The sequence below is a fragment of the Bufo gargarizans genome, chromosome 9, assembly GCF_014858855.1.
Source record: "Bufo gargarizans isolate SCDJY-AF-19 chromosome 9, ASM1485885v1, whole genome shotgun sequence".
Taxonomy (NCBI): Eukaryota; Metazoa; Chordata; class Amphibia; order Anura; family Bufonidae; genus Bufo; species Bufo gargarizans.
The window spans coordinates 77,795,102-77,814,974 of NC_058088.1; positions in this window are offsets into that span (position 1 = coordinate 77,795,102).

The window sequence follows — 19,873 nt, forward strand, 5'->3', positions numbered from 1 at the left end:
ACAGGCCACCGGCTGCTGGGTGGTAAAGCTCTCGCCTCCTTACATATCTGTCTTCTGGACACATATGTAACAGCTCCTGCTTTCTTATAATCTTAGACAGTAAATGTCAGCGACTCACACACAAGGTCAACAGTTCACTAGTTCTGGATGTGCCGTCCTTCAGACCATGGGTATTGCTCACCCTCTATAATCCTGGCCGTCTGGATCACACCGCCAAAAAAACATTAGCAAGTATTCCGTCATAGGAAAAACTGCATCTTACTTGCCTGCGCTTGGAGAGATGACTCAAAGTTCTTTTGTTCACCTGAACTTTTAATTAAAATAGAATTTTACTGTAAAAGACTACAAGACTTTGTGCCGTATCCTGCCATATGCATGCAAATCCGACTTGAAGGCTATATGACTATCATATTTACCATGCATTTTGTCTGAAGCAGACAAGTTAAGAACTGGCTTAGTTGCCCATAGAAACCAATCAGATTTCACCTTTCATTTTCCAAAGGAGCTGTCAAAAATGAAAGGTCGAATCTGATTGGTTGCTTTGGGCAACTAAGCAAGTTCTACTTTACATCAGTTTATGATAAATGACCCCATTAAATACTACTCTTAATTTCTCATTGTAGACAAAATGGCAATAAAACTACCGTACCTGTATTTGGGTGGTTTCACACTATGGGGGTCATTTATTATAGCTCTATGCTGGTTTTCTACCATAGAAAAGTAGCAAATTTTGTCACAGGATACAGGCAGCCGTACAGAACGTGATGGTTGGAAAGTGGCATGATGCAGGCCGCAGCATGCAGCAGCCATACACAATGTGATGGTAGGTAGGCAGACAGACAGCAATAGTGGCAAGATGGGGCACCTGGAAGAAAGGAGAGGTTGATCGCATTCAGCCTGCCTGGACTGTGAGAACATTTCTGTATTAATACAGTAATCACAAACATATGAAATTTAACCTCATGAAATTTAATATCCCCCCCCCCCCCCCCCGCTCATAAAAAAAAAATAAATTAAATTTCAACCATGTTAACCACCGCGCAATTTTTTTTTTCAATTTCAACTTCTGGTAGGATAGATGGTGCTGCTACTACACACATTCTGGCACTGGCATTTGTCCATTTAGTTCGGCCTGTCATCCTGCAAGTTGATCCAGAGGAAGGAGAAAAAAAACTGTGAGGTAGAAGCCAATTTTCCTCACTTTAGGGGAATAAAAATTCCTTCCCAACTCCAGACAGGCAATTAGAATAACTATAGAATAACAATAGAATATAGTAGCTATAGCCTGTAATATTATTACACTCCAGAAATACATCCAGGCCCCTCTTGAACTCTATTAGTGAAGGTTTGGAACCCCTCTGTAGCCCAGACATTTTTGGGCTTCTCAGATAACGTTGTGCACTACCCTGTGTATTGGTGTAGTAAACACGTATATATGGTGCTAGTTTGAATATAATCCACAACCACCCACCCCCAAAGAAAAAAATGATTAAAAACGCGTGAAATAGGGAAACAGATTTTGGGTACAGTGCTGCCACACCGTGGGTATTACTGTAGTAATCTGGTATATTTATATATATATATATATGTTTATATATATATATTTATATATATATGTACAGGTCCTTCTTAAAAAATTAGCATATTGTGATAAAGTTCATTATTTTCTGTAATGTACTGATAAACATTAGACTTTCATATATTTTAGATTCATTACACACAACTGAAGTAGTTCAAGCCTTTTATTGTTTTAATATTGATGATTTTGGCATACAGCTCATGAAAACCCCAAATTCCTATCTCAAAAAATTAGCATATCATGAAAAGGTTCTCTAAACGAGCTATTAACCTAATCATCTGAATCAGCTAATTAACTCTAAACACCTGCAAAAACTCCCAGCCTGGTTCATTACTCAAAACGGCAATCATGGGTAAGACTGCCGACCTGACTGCTGTCCAGAAGGCCATCATTGACACCCTCAAGCAAGAGGGTAAGACACAGAAAGAAATTTCTGAACGAATAGGCTGTTCCCAGAGTGCTGTATCAAGGCACCTCAGTGGGAAGTCTGTGGGAAGGAAAAAGTGTGGCAGAAAACGCTGCACAACGAGAAGAGGTGACCGGACCCTGAGGAAGATTGTGGAGAAGGACCGATTCCAGACCTTGGGGGACCTGCGGAAGCAGTGGACAGAGTCTGGAGTAGAAACATCCAGAGCCACCGTGTACAGGCGTGTGCAGGAAATGGGCTACAGGTGCCGCATTCCCCAGGTCAAGCCACTTTTGAACCAGAAACAGCGGCAGAAGCGCCTGACCTGGGCTACAGAGAAGCAGCACTGGACTGTTGCTCAGTGGTCCAAAGTACTTTTTCCGGATGAAAGCAAATTTTGCATGTCATTCGGAAATCAAGGTGCCAGAGTCTGGAGGAAGACTAGGGAGAGGGAAATGCCAAAATGCCTGAAGTCCAGTGTCAAGTACCCAGAGTCAGTGATGGTCTGGGGTGCCATGTCAGCTGCTGGTGTTAGTCCACTGTGTTTTATCAAGGGCAGGGTCAATGCAGCTAGCTATCAGGAGATTTTGGAGCACTTCATGTTTCCATCTGCTGAAAAGCTTTATGGAGATTAAGATTTCATTTTTCAGCACGACCTGGCACCTGCTCACAGTGCCAAAACCACTGGTAAATGGTTTACTGACCATGGTATTACTGTGCTCAATTGGCCTGCCAACTCTCCTGACCTGAACCCCATAGAGAATCTGTGGGATATTGGGAAGAGAAAGTTGAGAGACGCAAGACCCAACACTCTGGATGAGCTTAAGGCCGCTATCGAAGCCTCCTGGGCCTCCATAACACCTCAGCAGTGCCACAGGCTGATTGCCTCCATGCCACGCCGCATTGAAGCAGTCATTTCTGCAAAAGGATTCCCGACCAAGTATTGAGTGCATAACTGAACATAATTATTTGAAGGTTGACTTTTTTTGTATTAAAAACACTTTTCTTTTATTGGTCGGATGAAATATGCAAATTAGGAATTTTGGGTTTTCATGAGCTGTATGCCAAAATCATCAATATTAAAACAATAAAAGGCTTGAACTACTTCAGTTGTGTGTAATGAATCTAAAATATATGAAAGTCTAATGTTTATCAGTACATTACAGAAAATAATGAACTTTATCACAATATGCTAACTTTTTTAGAAGGACCTGTATATATATACATATATACATATATATATATATATATATATATATATTAGGAAGGCGCAAGGGGCCTTCATTGATGGAAGGTATGTGTCACCGAGATTCCTGGCCTCTGTGAGGTAAGAGCCGGTAGTTTTAAGTGTCAGCGGCAGCTAGTGCTGACTGACACAGTTTCTTGTTAGTATGGCTGTAAAGCCGATCCGGGCCGGCTCTTACTGGGAGAAGCCAAAGTACTGGATGGGTGGCTGCTCCCCACGCTTCAGGACTGCGGGTGGAAAACTGCTAACCAGGTGAAGATTTTGTTCTATGGACATTGCATGGTGTGATCAAACACCAAGACTGTGAACGGTCATTTTGTTTTTCCTTCTGTGTGAATAAACACCGAACTGTTGAAGTTAAAGACTTTGTGATTGACTCTATACTGCGTCAGCTAGCCTGTCTAACAGAGCAAAACCCCACTATATATATATGATTTTATATATATGTATATATATATATATATATATATTCACTTCCTAAATATATTGAACCCCACAAAAAAAAGGATTTCTGTGAAAATGGGGAAACAACATGAAAGCATATGAGGTGCACCTCATAGACAGGTCCTGGCTCCTCTTTTCCTGTCTGTCAGCTGCCGTGCTTCAGTTTATTGCAGACAACACACACAATTCTTCTTTGGAATCCTAGACTTTCCCTTCACTCTCCCTTGCTAGAAGATTGATTGAATTCTGACTGTCTCTGATTGATTTTTCACTCTCCCTGACTCCCTAAGGGCTACTTTCACATCAGCGTTTTTTGCTGGATCCGGCAGGTATCATCAAAAACGCTTCCATTATGATAATACAACTGGCTGCATCCGTTCTGACTAGATCCGGTTGTTTTATCTCTAAAGTTTTTATTTCATGTCTGATAAAACGCATCTGACACTATTGACTTACATTGTGTTTTATGACGGATCCGTCTTGATCAGAATGCCATGATGCACACAAAAGCGCTGCATGCAGCAGTTTTGTGTCCCACATGGGAACGCAACCAAATGGAGCGGAATGCATTCTGGTGCTTTCTGTTCCGTTCTGTCCAGTTTTGTCCCCATTGACAATGAATGAGGACAAAACTGAATAGTTTTCATCTGGTTTTGAGATCCTATGACAGATTTTAGTACCAGTGTCACAACGAGAGGATGTGATTAGTGATGAGCGAGAATGTAGGGCCGAGTACCTGTTTGGCTCGAGCATCGCTATGCACGGCACATGGCGGTACTCGGCTGAGTATTACATGTGCTCGAGCGGCATGCTACAGTCTCCTCCCCGCACGTTTTGCGGCTGCTAAGCAGCCAATAAACGTGCAGCTAAGTACTGCCATCACTGTAATGCCAGTAGTCATGTTGGCTGCTGCTATTACAGTGATTGGCTGTCCGGAATGCGTCATTGAGTGCTATATAGCACCCGATGATGCGGGTTCGGCTCATTGCGAGTCAGGGAGAGCTGCGCTTAGGAAGGGACAGATAGTGTAGGGAGATTGTGATCGCAATATATTTCAGTGAAAAATGTTTCAAAGACCCAAAAGTCCTTTTAAGGACTATTGTATTGCGTGTGGTGACAGTAATTTTATTGTGCAAAGTTGTACTCAAATTATTTTTTTTATACTTTGCAAAATAGCGATTTTTTTGCTACAGTATATAGAAGGTGTCTGCAGTGACTTGTGACATCTGTGCAGCAATACCTTCTGTGTGTCAGGGGCAGAGATAGGAAGAATATTAGTGAAAACAATATTTTTTTTCCCATAATCCACATTTTTGCTGTCAACGGTGTAATCCATGAATTGTGTGATCTGCGTTTCAACACCTTGTGTGGTTGTCAGGCCTAGATATAGGGAAAAATATAAATATAAACTACATCAGAAAACAGTGTCTGTACCGCAGATTCCAATAATCTGGGCCTAAAATAGTGTCCATATTCTGTAGTGTTCTGTGACATATACAGTACGCCATCCGAAAACTGTTTCTTTAGGGCAAATTCCAATAATTTCGGCCTAATATAGTGTCCATATTCTGTGTGTTTCTGTGACATATACTGTCCTGCATCCGAAAAATGTTTCTTTAGGGCAAAAAACAATAATCTGGGCCTAATATAGTGTCCATATTCTGTGTGTTTCTGTGACATATACTGTCCTGCATCCGAAAACAGTTTCTTTAGAGTAAATTCCAATAATCTGGGCCTAATATAGTGTCCATACTCTGTGTGTTTCTGTGACATATACAGTACGCCATCCAAAACTGTTTATTCAGGGCATATTCTAATAATCTGGGCCTAATATAGTGTCCATATTCTGTGTGTTTCTGTGACATATACTGTCCTGCATCTGAAAACTCTTTCTTTAGGGAAAATTCCAATAATCTGGGCCTAATATAGTGTCCATATTCTGTGTGTTTCTGTGACATATACTGCCCTGCTTCAGAAAACGGTGTCTTTAGCGGACTGTAAAAAAATCTGCGCCACATATAGTGACAAAACCATAAATATGAAGAAGGCGCACTCTAAGGGATGGGGAAGTGGGCGTGATGCTGATGGTACACGCAGAGGAGCTCTTTCCAGCTTTCTCCACTATTACATTTGGCCCTCAAGCTCCGGCATGCTTGATGAGGGACCTGAGATATTGTGCCCTGATTCCCAACCTCTTGAGCCTGCACAGTCTCAAGAAGATGACGGTGGTGAACGGCAATCATTCGTTCACGAGGTGGATGATGATGAGACACAGTTGTCAATCACTGAGGTTGTGGTTAGGTCAAGTCAAGAGGATGAGCAGAGTGAGGAAATGGAAGAGGAGGTGGTTGACGATGAGGTCACTGACCCAACATGGGAAGATGAAAAGCCGAGTGAGGACAGCAGTACAGAGGGGGAGGGATCCGCAGCACCGCAATAGGCTGGAAGAGGCAGTGGGGTTGCAAAAGGAAGAAGTCGGCCCACACCAAACAGGCCCGCAACCGTTACACCGAGCACCCCCATGCGTAAATATACCTTGCCAAGGGGTAGGTGTTCCGCAGTATGGCACTTTTTTGAGGAAAGTGCAGACAACAAAAGAGTGGTAGTTTGCAACCTGTGCCGTGCCAAAATGAGCCGAGGCGTTAACACTAGCAACCTCATCACCACCAGCATGATCCGCCACATGGCATCCAAGCACCCTAATAAGTGGGCTGAACACCTGGGTCCACAATCTGGGTCTGGGGGTCACACCACTGCCTCCTCTTCCCCTGTGTTACGCACTGCTGGCCAATCCCCTGTGGAAGGCGCAGGCCCGGGTGCCCCTCGCCCTGCACCTGGACCTTCGCATAAACCATCAGCAACAACATTCACTTCCCGTCCCAGCGCAGCGTCCAAATGTCCATTGAACGCAAGTGCAAATACCCACCCACCCACAGGCCATAGCACTAAATGTGCAACTTTCAAAATTACTAGCCCTTGAAATGTTGCTATTCAGGCTTATGGACACTGAGGCCTTCTGCAGCCTGATGCTGGCGGCCGTCCCTTGGTACGCAGTCCTCAGCTGCCACTATTTTTCATGGTGGCCGTGCCCGCCTTACACCAGCATGTGTCCCAGAACATCACCCGTGCCCTGACCAAGGCAGTTACTGGAATGGTCCACTTAACCACGGACACATGGACAAGTGCTGGTCGCCAGGGACACTACATTTCCCTGACCGCACACTGGATGAATGTTGTGGTGTGGAGGCCGGGAGCAAGTCGTATCCCGGGATGGCACAGGTACTACCCACACCCAGAATTGCGGGCCCTACGTCCATCAGGGTCAACGCCAGCAGCTATGTTACAGGCTCCAACCCCCACTTTTCCTCCTCTGCCGCCGCCTCCTCCTCCACTTCCACCTCCAGCAGCAGTCAGCCATCAGTTGCTAGCTGCAAGCAGTGTAGCACTGCTGTGGGTAAGCGTCAACAGGCTGTGCTGAAGTTGATCTGTTTAGGTGACAAACAGCACACCGGCGCAGAGCTGTGGCAGGGGTTCCTTGGGTACCAGACCAAGCTGTGTCTCTTGCCACTAAACCTACAACCAGGCATGGTTGTGTCTGACAATGGCCGTAACTTGGTGGTAGCTTTGAAACTCAGTCACCTGACACACAGCCCATGCCTAGCCCACATCTTAAACTTAGTGGTTCAGCGGTTTATCAAAACCTACCCCAATTTGCCAGAGCTACTAGTGAAGGCACGCAGCGTGTGTGCCCATTTCCACAAGTCGTCCACAGCTTCAGCCGGTCTGTCCAGCTCACTGACTGTTGTGCAACGTGAGCACACGCTGGAACTCTACGTTCCACATGTTGGCCAGGCTTTGTGAGCAGCAGACGGCAGTTGTGGAATACCACCTGCAACATGGTTGTCGCCTTTCGAGTCAACTGCCTCTTTTCAAAAGCGAGGAGTGGGCATTGATGTCAGACCTCTGTGAGGTTTTAAAAAACTTTGATGAATCCACACATATGGTTAGTGGAGATAATGCTATTATCAGCGCAACCATCCCACTGCTGTGTCTACTCAAACGATCGCTGCTCACAATTAAGGACGATGCTCTGAATGTAGCAGACGAGGAAATATGGGAGGACTTTACACAGGGTGATAGCCAGCCCACCCTCAGTTTGTCTTCTCAGTGCGAATTGGACCATGAAGAGGAGGAGGAGCTTGAGACAGTTGCCTCTGCTGCAGAGGGTAGTACCCATGGAACTTTAATTCCATCTGTTCAGTGTAGATGGGCAGCAGAGGAGGAGGAGGATAAGGAGATGGAGAGTCATCCTGATGTCGACATCGACATCTTGCCTGTTGGTACTCTGGCACACATGGCTGACTTCATGTTAGGTTGCCTTTTTAGCGACCCTTGCGTTATACGCATCTTAGATAACACGGATTACTGGGTGTTTACCCTTCTCGACCCTCGCTACAAAGAGAACTTCTCATCTCTCATTCCTCTGGAGGACGAGCAAAATGGTGCAATACCAGAATATCCTTGTTGGAAAATTGCTCCAAAATTTTCCATCTGACAACACTGGTGGCAGAGTCCGTATCCTTGGCCAACCGAGGAGGGGAGACAAAGGGAACACACAGCAGTTCCAACAGAGGCAGAGCAGCACTCTCCAAAGCCTGGGACAGTTTAATGACACCCTGCCAGCACCCTCACCCTGATGTGCGGCCTACTGCCACAAGGAGAGAAATATTTTGGAAGATGGTGAAGGAGTACATAGCAGACCGTGTCAGAGTCCTCAATGATCCCTCAGTGCCTTACAACTACTGGGTGTCCAAGCTGGACACGTTGCATGAACTGGCACTACGATTTGGAGGTGCTGGCCTGCCCTGCCGCCATCGTTTTGTCTGAGCGTATATTTAGTGCTGCTGGTGGCATTATAACAGATAAGCGTATCCGCCTGTGAACTGAAAATGCTGACAGGTTGACTCATATAACAATGAACAAGGCCTGGATTGACCATGACTTCTCGACTCCACCAGAGGAATACCGATGAACATAAAGTCACTTTACATGAGTTGTTTTTAATGTAGTTAATAGGCTGTATTCCCATGCACCCCTTCCACCACAAACAAGAGTATATGGTTGAATCTTCCTTTTCTCATCCTCCTCCTCCTCTTCCGTCATATCAACATGCATTTCTTATTCGTCACATATAATGCCCTTGCATATATGGCCTTCGAATATAATTTTTTAGAGGGTCCGCTCACCAGCAGGCCCTCAGATCTAATTATTTTAGAGGATCCACTCACCAGCAAGCCTTCACATCAAATTTTTTAGAGGGTCCGCTCACAAGCAGGCTCTCACATCTAATTTTTTAGAGGGTCCACTCACCAGCAGGCTCTTACATCTAATTTGTTAGAGGGTCCACTCACCAGCAGGCCCTCACATCTAATTTTTTAGAGGGTCTGCTCACCAGCAGGCCCTCACACCTTATGTTTTAGAGGGTCCACTCACCAGCAGGCCCTTGCATCAAATTTTTTAAAGGGTCCACTCACCAGCAGGCCCTCACATCTAATTTTTTACAGGGTCCGCTCACCTACAGGCCCGCAACTCAAATCTTTTACAGGGTCCGCTCACCTGCAGGCCCAAACCTAAAATCTTTTACAGGATTAGCTCACCTGCAGGCCCACAACTCAATGTGAATGAGGCCCTCCTTTATGTGATATACAGGTTGTATTGGAGTGCCTCTTCCTTGTAATTTTTGGCAGCACTTGCACTTTATATACAAGTAAATATACAGGAAGGAATGTTTTCAATCAATTTTACCTATAAAATAGATTATTTTACTTTGGTTTTGTGCGTAAAACCTTAATTAGATTGTGGGCCTGGTGATCACTTTAAGCCCTTTTAAGCTGCATCAGCAGCAGCATGGTGATAAAAATTAGTGGCAGGGTGACATGGTGTGGAGATGGCAGCATGAGGAGGCCACATAGTGGCACAATGACAGAGTCTGGACAAAAGACTAAGGCCACAGATTGTTTAGAAAGATGCAGATGGAAACCATCTGTGGAGCTGTATCATGGTCACCTGCAGACTAATGCAGACCAGGGCCGTAGCTATAGGGCAAGCAGGGGAAGCTGCAGCTTTGGGGTCCTGACCCAGAAGGGGCCCATCCAGGAGGAGGAGGACTAAAGGATTTAGTCAGGGCCCCATCAACAGTATTACACAATGAAATGATATACAGTGACAGTATAGACAGTGTATAAAACGGATGGAACAGCTGCCGGCCCTGGTCTGAGAGAGCGATCTTTACTAGCCACAGGAATTAGGGGCGGCATGAAAGGAAGGGGTCGCTAAAAAATTACTGCGTGATGGAGCCCCATTCAAAAATTTGATGTGTGGCCCAGTCATTTCTAGCTACGCCACTGATGCAGCCCACAAAAGCAAGTTGGGTTTATCGATTACAAAACCATAATTAAATTGTGGGCCTGGTGATCACTTTAAGCCCTTTTAAGCTGCATCAGCAGCAACATTGTGATAAAAATGAGTGGCAAGGTGATATGGTGTGGAGATGGCAGCATGAGGAGGCCAGATAGTGCCACAATGACTGAGTCTGGATAAAAGACTAAGGCCACAGATTGCTTAGAAAGATGCAGATGGAAACAATCTGTGGAGCTGTATCACGGTCACCTGCAGATTAATGCAGCCATCAAAATCAAGTTGGGTTTGTCAGTTCCACCTCAGCTCACCTGCAGGCCCGCACCTACAATCTTTTACTGGGTTAGCTCACCTGCAGGCCCGCAACTTGAATCTTTTACTGGGTCATCTCACATGCAAGCCCGCGACTGAAATCTTTTACAGGGTCAGCTCACATGCAGGCCTTTGCATATAACTTTTTAGAGGGTCAGCTTAGCTGCAGGCCCTCACATATAATGTTTTACAGGGTCAGCTCAGGCCCGCCACTCAAATCTTTTACAGGGTCAGCTCACCTGTAGGCCCGCAACTCATGCTGCCTTGCTTTGAAGTAGTAGCTGTAGCTGTTTATCAGGCTCCCTCTCCGAAATCGAATAATGATTCCCCGTTACCAGTGGTCACCATGATAGGCACATAAAATAACATTGAAAGTTGATAGGGAAGATATCCAAATGGATCGTGGATGTCACGAGGACGTGCGATCAGGCAGAAGTTATCTAGAGTCAACAAAGCGGCAGCAGGGCCTCTCCTGTATAACGTTTCCTCATCCAAAATATCGCAGTGACATTCCCTGTAATTTTTTTATTACTCATTCCAATAACAGGGCATCTTAAGATTCCTGTAATGTTATTTATTGTCACTACCTCCCCGAGTCGGGAGTGGGTAATTGCCGCGCACCTGCTGCCTTCCTTGGATGTTTCTGATTTAATAACTTGACCCACCCTTTCTGGGTGGTTCACAATTATGAAAAAAATGTGGCAAGGCAACAACAGCCAATCAGATTTCAGCCATTGACCTCCCTTGGATTTGGTATCCCTTTCTCAAGCTCCCTCTCCGGCATCGAACCCTGATTCCCTGTTATCCGTGATCACCATGGAAGGCGCAGAAAAGAATATCGAAAGCTGATAGGGCAGACATCCAAATGGATCGTCGCCATCACAGGGACGTGCAATCGCCCAGAGGATATCTAGAGTCAGCAATGCAGCAACAGGCCCTCGCCCATAAGGTTTTAGATTGTCAGATCAGCAGTCCCTTGCTCCAAATGATTTTGAGGGTCACCAGCAGGTCATCAATCATAATTTTTCACATCGTCCCAATGGTGTTCCCGATCCATTTCAGTGGTGTTTCTGTCACTTTCTGACCTTTTACAATGGACCGGGCAGTGGGCACCCTCCCCTTTTCAGAGCAGGGGATGCCTGGTTGTCTCCCATTGACTTTCATTATACTCGGGTGCTCGGCCGAGCACACTAATATAGCAATGTGTTCAGGCCGAACACCCGAATACTTTGGTGCTTGATCATCACTAGATGTGATTCCTCTGGGTCAGCTGATAGTGGACCAGGAATTAGCCCAATATTGTTGACTGCTGACTCTTAGAGTCAGGACTCTGGTGTTTATACCAGTCACCCAGAAAGACAAAAGTCACTTGAAGCAAGGGCAAAACAAAGTTCTGAGTAATATGGTATACTGGGTCAGGCGGACTCGTAGTCAGGCAGTGCAAGATCAAAGGTCCAGATGAACTTACAGATGACGGCCGGCAGATTTGTAGTCAGGCAATGCAAGGGTCAATAGTCCAGGTAATCCAAGTAGCAGACAGCGGGCAGAATCGTAGTCAGGCAATGCAGGAGTCAATAGTCCAGGTAATCCAAGTAGCAGACGGCAGGCAGAATCGTAGTCAGGCAATGCAGGGGTCAATGCTGGAGGCAGACATGCAGGCAAGGTCAGGGTTAATTGGCAAAAAGTCCAGTACACAGCAGGGTGTAGCAGCAAGAAGCTTCAGCAGAGGCTATCAGGTATAACAACCACGTTTGGGCACTTTATGGTCAGTGAAGCTGCCCTAAAAACCAGTAGCCCCACCTCTGGGCGGAGACAGTAATCAGGAAGCGCCCTCACCTATCCTATAACAAAGAGAGAGGTGCATATGCGTGCTCTATAGCACACAAGACGAGACCTGGCAGTGAGGGCGGATGCGGCGGTATGATAGTGGGTGCCTGCTCCTCCTGCGAGGTAGGCCAGAGCTGGGACCCATGGCGCTGCAATGTGCAGACAGTGGTCTGCCACACTGCGGTTAGGTCACAGACCCAATACTGACAACCGGATAGGAAAACGCTGATTTAGCCTTGAAAGTAGCCTTAGATCATTTTCCTGGCAGACAGTGTAAGACCCAACCACCCTCATTCACATCTTAGCGCAGAATGGAGTTCTGCTCATTCTGCTAGGGCACAGACTATCTGTCACTTCCTCTCAGGGTAATGTGCTTTTCCTACGAACATGGGCCGAAATGAACCTGGAAAGATTTGAGTTTGTCTGACATCTGAAAAAATAGCAAAGTTCAGACCGACCTCGGTTCTGTCCAAACTTGTTTGCTCATCATTAAAAAGTTGCAGAATTACATACACTTTTAAAATATGGATAGAGATGTGGAAAATGTAAAAAAATATATGCCTAACATAAAAACGTGATTTAAAGGCTATGTGCACCTTTGCATTTTTTTATGATTGCATGTTACTCATTTTTGGCAAAAAATCTTTTTTTCAATTGGCCTTTATTAAAAATATTGAGCTGTTCTGTCGCAAAGGGTAAACTGTTTCTAGCTGTGTGACTGGTACTTTGTGCCGGTCGTCTAAAACTCCTTATCGCTAAACTACTGAGAGGTCATAAACACTTATTTAAGCCACATTTTTATCAGTAAGATACAAACTGAGCTATAATGAGTATATACAGTCCTGATCAAAAGTTTAAGGCCACTTGAAAAATGGCAAAAAATCATATTTAGCATGGCTGGATATTAACAAGGTTCCAAGTAGAGCTTCAACATGCAGCAAGAAGAAATGGTAGTGAGAATTTTTTTTTTTTTTGAGCATTCAATTTTATGAAAACGACGAATAAACTGAAACAGGCTGTTTTTCAGCTGATCAAAAGTTTAGGACCACATGCCTTTAAAAGGCCAAATCTGTGCAAAGATGTGGATTCATTGTCATTTTCTGTCAGGTAGTCACACGTTGTGATGACAAAGGCAAAAAAACTCTCCCTTTTTGAACGTGGTTGGGTTGTTGAACTGCATAAGCAGGGTCTCTTACAGCACGCCATCGCTGCTGAGGTGGGACGCAGTAAGACAGTCATTTGGAATTTCTTAAATTCTTAAATGATCCTGAGGGTTATGGAACAAAAAAGTAAAGTGAAAGACCCAAAAATATTTCATCAGCACTGAGCCGAAGGATCCAAATGGCTGTCCGTCAAGACACTGGACAATCCTGGACCCAAATTAAGGCCCTTACTGGTGCTGACTGCAGCCCCATAACCATCAGACGGCATCTGAGACTGAAGGCCTTCAAAAACAAAAAACGTCTTCAAAGACCTCGTCTCCTTGAATGCCACAGAACTGCTCGTTTGGACTTTGCAAGAGAGCACCAAACATGGGACATTCAAAGGTGGAAGAAAGTTTTATTCTCTGATGAGAAAAAATTTAACCTTCATGGTTCTGATGGTTTCCAACGTTACTGGCAAGACAAGCAGATCCCACCTGAGATGTTTTCTACGCGCCACAGTGTAGGTGGCGCCATAATGGTCTGGGGTGCTTTTTCCTTCAGTGGAACAATGGAGCTTCAGGAAGTGCAGGGGCGTCAAACGGCCGCTGGCTATATCCAGATGTTGCAGAGAGCATTCCTGTTTTTCAACAGGACAACACTACAGTACACAATGCCCGCAGGACAAGGGACTTCTTCCAGGAGAATAACATCACTCTTTTGGCCCATCCTGCGTGGTCCCCTGATCTAAATCCAATTGAGAACCTTTGGGGATGGATGGCAAGGGAAGTTTACGAAACAGTTCCAGACAGTAGATGGCCTTAGTGCGGCCGTATTCACCACTTGGAGAAATGTTCCCACTCACCTCATGGAAACGCTTGCATGAAGCATGCCGATTTTTTTTTTAAGTGATAAACAATAACGGCGGAGCTACTCATTACTGAGTTCATGTTTGGAAGTTGGATTTCTGTTTTTGGGGGGGTTATTTTTTGGAGGTGTGGTCCTAAACATTTGATCAGCTGAAAAACAGCCTGTTTCAGTTTACTCGTTGTTTTCATTAAATTGAATGCTCAAAAAATGTTTTGTCTCACTCCCATTTCTTCTTGTTGCATGTTGAAGCTCTACTTAGAAACTTGTTAAGATCCAGCCATGCTAAATATGATTTTTTGCCATTTTTCAAGTGGTCTTAAAATTTTGATCAGGACTGTATAAGGGCAGAGAGCAAAGATAAGGAGTCCGTCTGCTCCTGGTCTTAAAGGAAAGACAGAAAATCCAAATGGTGCTCTAGAGCATGTCAGCTCCGCACGGAAAAAAGGACGCCATATTTTTTATAAAGACCAATTTAAAAAAAAAATCGCTCAAAATGAGTACAGTGCAATACAATAATTTAAAATATTGCCTCCAAAAGTGTACATAAGCCTTTAAACAATAGGTCATTTTCTGATGACACATTCCCTTTAAATCTGTAAAGGTTGTACCACATGACAGAAGCAAGGAGTTATGTAATGTTTAATATGAAGATATAGAGTAATATTAGTAAAACAGCATAACTAGCAGCCAATAGTGACCTCTTTTATTCTTTTTATGTAAATCAATTAAAATTAAGGCCCAGCTTCTGCATCTTTGTCATATATGCACATTGCTTCCCAGCTAGAACTCTACAGGGTCTGACATTATTAAAAGCCTCTCCTACATATAATAGGCCACTCCCAACAAACACTGTACAGCTGAAATTCTATTGTTGAGGCCTGTCTCTACACATCATACGGAGAGAGGAGGACCTGTCCTGGTTTCACTGCCTGCTTCACATTATACAATAAACAACAGCAGACTACAGCCAGGAAGCTCCTCCACTCTCCTCCCTCCCCAGATCCTGCTCAGGGCTTGTGGTTCCCCCCACCATATGCCACCCGCCCGTGGCCTGCTGCCCCCTTTGGCTGTCCTCACCCAGCTCTGAATCCTCCTTCTTCAAATGGCAGGGGGAGGAGCCAGAGCATCTCTTCTCCTACATAGCGCCCCATACTTCTTATATCCAGTGATGTCACCTTTGTTGTAGATGTTCTCTTTCTTTATCTTCTCCATTTAGACCAGACAGCCATTATGATTTTTCAGCCATCTCCCGTCTCTGCAGAGATTTTCAAACAGACATTAGTTTCCCACATTTCCATCATCTTCACATCTTCTGAACACCATTTCCTGCCACCCCCAATACTATACTGCAGAAACAGTCCCCCTGTAAATACTACTACCACACAGATAGTGCCCCCTTCAACAATTATTGGCACACAGTGCTCTAAAAAATAACTGCGCCCAGACACTAATAGTATAAACATAATGTCCTCCAAAAATAATTGTGCTAAGCTGATACTGTGCCGGGGTGCCCCCCAAAGTAACAGTGCTCCCCAAAATCCCACCAATAGAAATAATTCTCTGCCAGAGCACACTTAGTAGTATAGTGCCCATACTAGTAATCATGTTCCTCATAACCCCCCAGTAGTAATAAAGCTCCCCATAATACCTCCTAGTAGTAATAATTATCCCGATAATATGACAGTACATGAAATACCCCCAATTTAGTGGCTGTTACTGAGACGTGGTTCAATGGGAGTAATGACTGGGATATAACAATACCAGGGTTCTCTCTATAAAGGAAAGACAGAGAAGGCAAGAAGGGGGGAGGGGTGGCCCTGTATGTGAAAGATAGCATGAAATCTAATTTTATACAAGTTAGCGAGACCAATTTAGAGTCAGTTTGGGTTACCTTGCAGCTTAATAATCATAAGGTAACTCGTGTAGGTGTGATATATAGACCACCTAGCCAAGTCAAAGAATTAGATGATCTACTAGTTGAGGAAATAGCTAAAATGACATTGAAGGGGGAAGTTATCATTATAGGAGACTTTACTCTTCCTGATGTAAACTGGAAAACCAAAATAGCTAGTTATGCCAGGAGTACAGATATTCTAAATTCGCTACTGGGATTATCTCTACAGCAAGTAGTTGAGGAGCCAACCTGGAAGGAGGCCATTTTAGATTTAGTATTCACAAATGTGAATTTTTTATATGATATTACTGTAGGGGAAAGCTTGGGATCTAGTGATCACCAGTCAGTGTGGTTTACTATAAGTACAGTGACTGAGTCACACCACACAAAAACAAAAGTTTTAGATTTTAGAAAAACTTACTTTTCTAAAATTAGATTAGTGGTATACGAGTCCCTATCAGATTGGATCAGTTTCAATGGAGTCCAGGAGAAGATGGACTACTTAAAAGTGGCACTATTGAAGGCAACAGAAAATTGCATTAGGCTTGTCAGTAAAAGCAAAAAAAAGGAAGAGACCACTGTGGTACCCAGCAGAAGTGGCCAAAATCATTAAAAACCAAAAGATTTAGTAATTATAAAAAATAAAAAAAACGAGGATGACAGGCAAATTTATAAGACTAGGCAGAGAGAGGCCAGACAAGTTATAAGAGCTTCTAAAGCACAGGTAGAAGAGAAATTAGCTCAGTCAGTGAAGAAAAAAGGCGATAAGACATTCTTCAGATACATAAATGAAAAAAGGAAACTAAAACAAGGAATTACCAAATTAAAAACAAAAGAAGGAAGGTATATGGAAGAAGATAAAGAACTAGCTGACTGCCTCAATGAATACTTCTGTTCAGTTTTTACAAAGGAAAATGAAGGAAAAGGACCTCAGTTAGGAAAGAAGACTAATGAATCTTTTGATGCATGTGTCTTTACAGAGGAAGAGGTTCTAAGTCAGCTGTCTAAAATTAATTCAAATAAGTCACAGGGGCCTGATGGGATACACCCAAATTAAAAGAGCTCAGCGGTTAACTAGCAAAACCATTAACAGATTTATTTAACCAATCACTGGCAACCGGAGTCATCCCAGAAGATTGGAAATTAGCAAATGTGCCCATTCACAAGAAAGGCAGTAGGGAGGAATCGGGCAACTATAGGCCAGTAAGCCTGACATCAATAGTGGGGAAATTAATAGAAACCATACTAAGGAGAGGATTGTGCAACATCTAAAATCCCATGGATTGAAAGATGAAAAACAGCATGGGTTTACTTCAGGGAGATCATGTCAAACTAATCTTAGATAATTTTTTTGATTGGGTGACTAAAATAATAGATGGCGGAGGTGCAGTAGACATCGCTTATCTAGACTTTAGTAAGGCTTTTGATACTGTCCCACATAGAAGGCTTATCAATGAATTGCAGTCTTTGTGCGTGGACTCCCATATTGTTGAATGGATTAGGCAGTGGCTGAGGGACAGGCAACAGAGGGTTGTAGTCAATGGAGTATATTCAGACCAAGGTCTTGTTACCAGTGGGGTACCTCAGGGATCTGTTCTGGGACCCATATTGTTTAATATCTTTATCAGCGAAATTGCAGAAGGCCTCGATGGTAAGGTGAGTCTTTTTGCTGATAACATAAAGATTTGTAACAGGGTTGATGTTCCTGGAGGGATACACCAAATGGAAAAGGATTTAGGAAAACTAGAGGAATGGTCAAAAATCTGGCAACTAAAATTTAATGTTGATAAGTGCAAGATAATGCACCTGGGGCGTGAAAACCCAAGTGCAGAATATAAAATCAGTGATACAGTCCTAACCTCAGTATCTGAGGAAAGGGATTTATGGGTCATTATTTAAGAAGACTTAAAGGTAGGCAGACAATGTCATAGAGCAGCAGGAAATGCTAGCAGAATGCTTGGGTGTATAGGGAGAGGCATTACCAGTATAAAGAGGGAGATGCTCATGCCGCTCTACAGAGCACTAGTGAGACCTAATTTGGAGTATTGTGCTCAGTACTGGAGACCATATCTCCAGAAGGATATTTGGAGAGAGTTCAGAGAAGAGCTACTAAACTAGTACATGGATTGCAGGATAAAACTTACCAGGAAAGATTAAAGGACCTTAACATGTATAGCTTGGAAGACGACGAGACAGAGGGGATATGATAGAAACTTTTAAATACATAAAGGGAATCAACATGGTAAAAGAGGAAAGAATATTTAAAAGAAGAAAAACTGCTACGAGAGGACATCGTTTTAAATTAGAGGGGCAAAGGTTTAAAAGTAATATCAGGAAGTATTACTTTACTGAGAGAGTGGTGGATGTATGGAATCGCCTTCCTGCAGAAGTGGTAGCTGCAAATACAGTGAAGGAGTTTAAGCATGCACGGGATAGGCATAAGGCCATCCTTCATATAAGATAGGGCCAAGGGCTATTCACAGTATTCAGTATATTGGGCAGACTAGATAGGCCAAATGGTTCTTATCTGCCGACACATTCTGTTTCTATGTTTCTAGTGCCCGCAGTTGAGCTAATGTCCCCATAATGGACAGTATGCCAGTATAAAATACCCCTATATAGTGCCCCAGTAAATGCCCTCATAGTGCTCCTCTCCCCCTTCCCCATAGTGTCCCCCATAATATGCCAGTAAAAAAATGCCCCTTCTTAGTGCCCCCAGCAGATGTCCCTATAGTGCTCCTCTCCCCTATAATGTGCCAGTAAAAAATGCCCCTTCTTAGTGCCACCAGATGCCCCAATAGTACTCCACTCCCCCATAGTGCCCCCAAATAATTCCTCATAGTACCGCTCTCCCCTATAATGCCTCCCATAATGTGCCAGTAAAAAATGCCCCCTTAGTGCCCCCAGATGCCATAATGCCCCATAATGTGCCAATAAAAAGGCCCCTTTAGAGCCTCCACTTCCCCATAGTGCTTAGTGCCAACAGATGCCCCATAGTGCCGCTCTCCCCTATAGTGCCCCCCATAATGTGCCAATAATTTAAAAAAAAGCCCCTTTAGAGCCCCAGATTCCCCCATAGTGCTCCTCTCCCCCATGGTACCCCCCCCCCCCCACTATAATGTGCCAGTAAGAAATGCCCCCATTGTGCTCCCCCAAAATTGGGAAGAAATAAATGCCCTCATAATGCCACCCCCAAAAAAATGGGGTTGTCATAAATGCTAGCTCCCTCCATAGTGCCAGCTACCCCCATAGTGCCAGCTCCCCCCGCAAAGAAAAAAAACAAACACTAATACTTACCTCCATCAGCAGCGATGTGATGCAAGCCTCTTCCGGCCCGTGTCCCCCGCTGTGTGCTGCCTGGCTCAGACGGCGCGATGATAATAACGTCATCACGCCGCCTGAGCCGGCCTCTGAAAGGCTGCAGGCATTAGTGCCTGCGGCCTATCAGAAGTACAGGGAAGGGAGACACCTCTCCCTCCCCTGCCGCAGCACAGGCATCTGTATCGCTGTCCTGAGGACGGCGATACAGATGAATATGGAGATGAGCGCTTCCACAATGGAAGCGCTCATCTCCTACTGCCCACCGTCACCATCGCTGCCGCAATTACATCCAGGGCCGCGCTGCGGTGCGGCCCTAAGGAATATGTATAACTTTTATTACTTTAAAGGATACAAGTCCTCACACTGATAGCATGTAGTGACAGAGTGTCATACACTCTTACCTCTTGTCTACAAT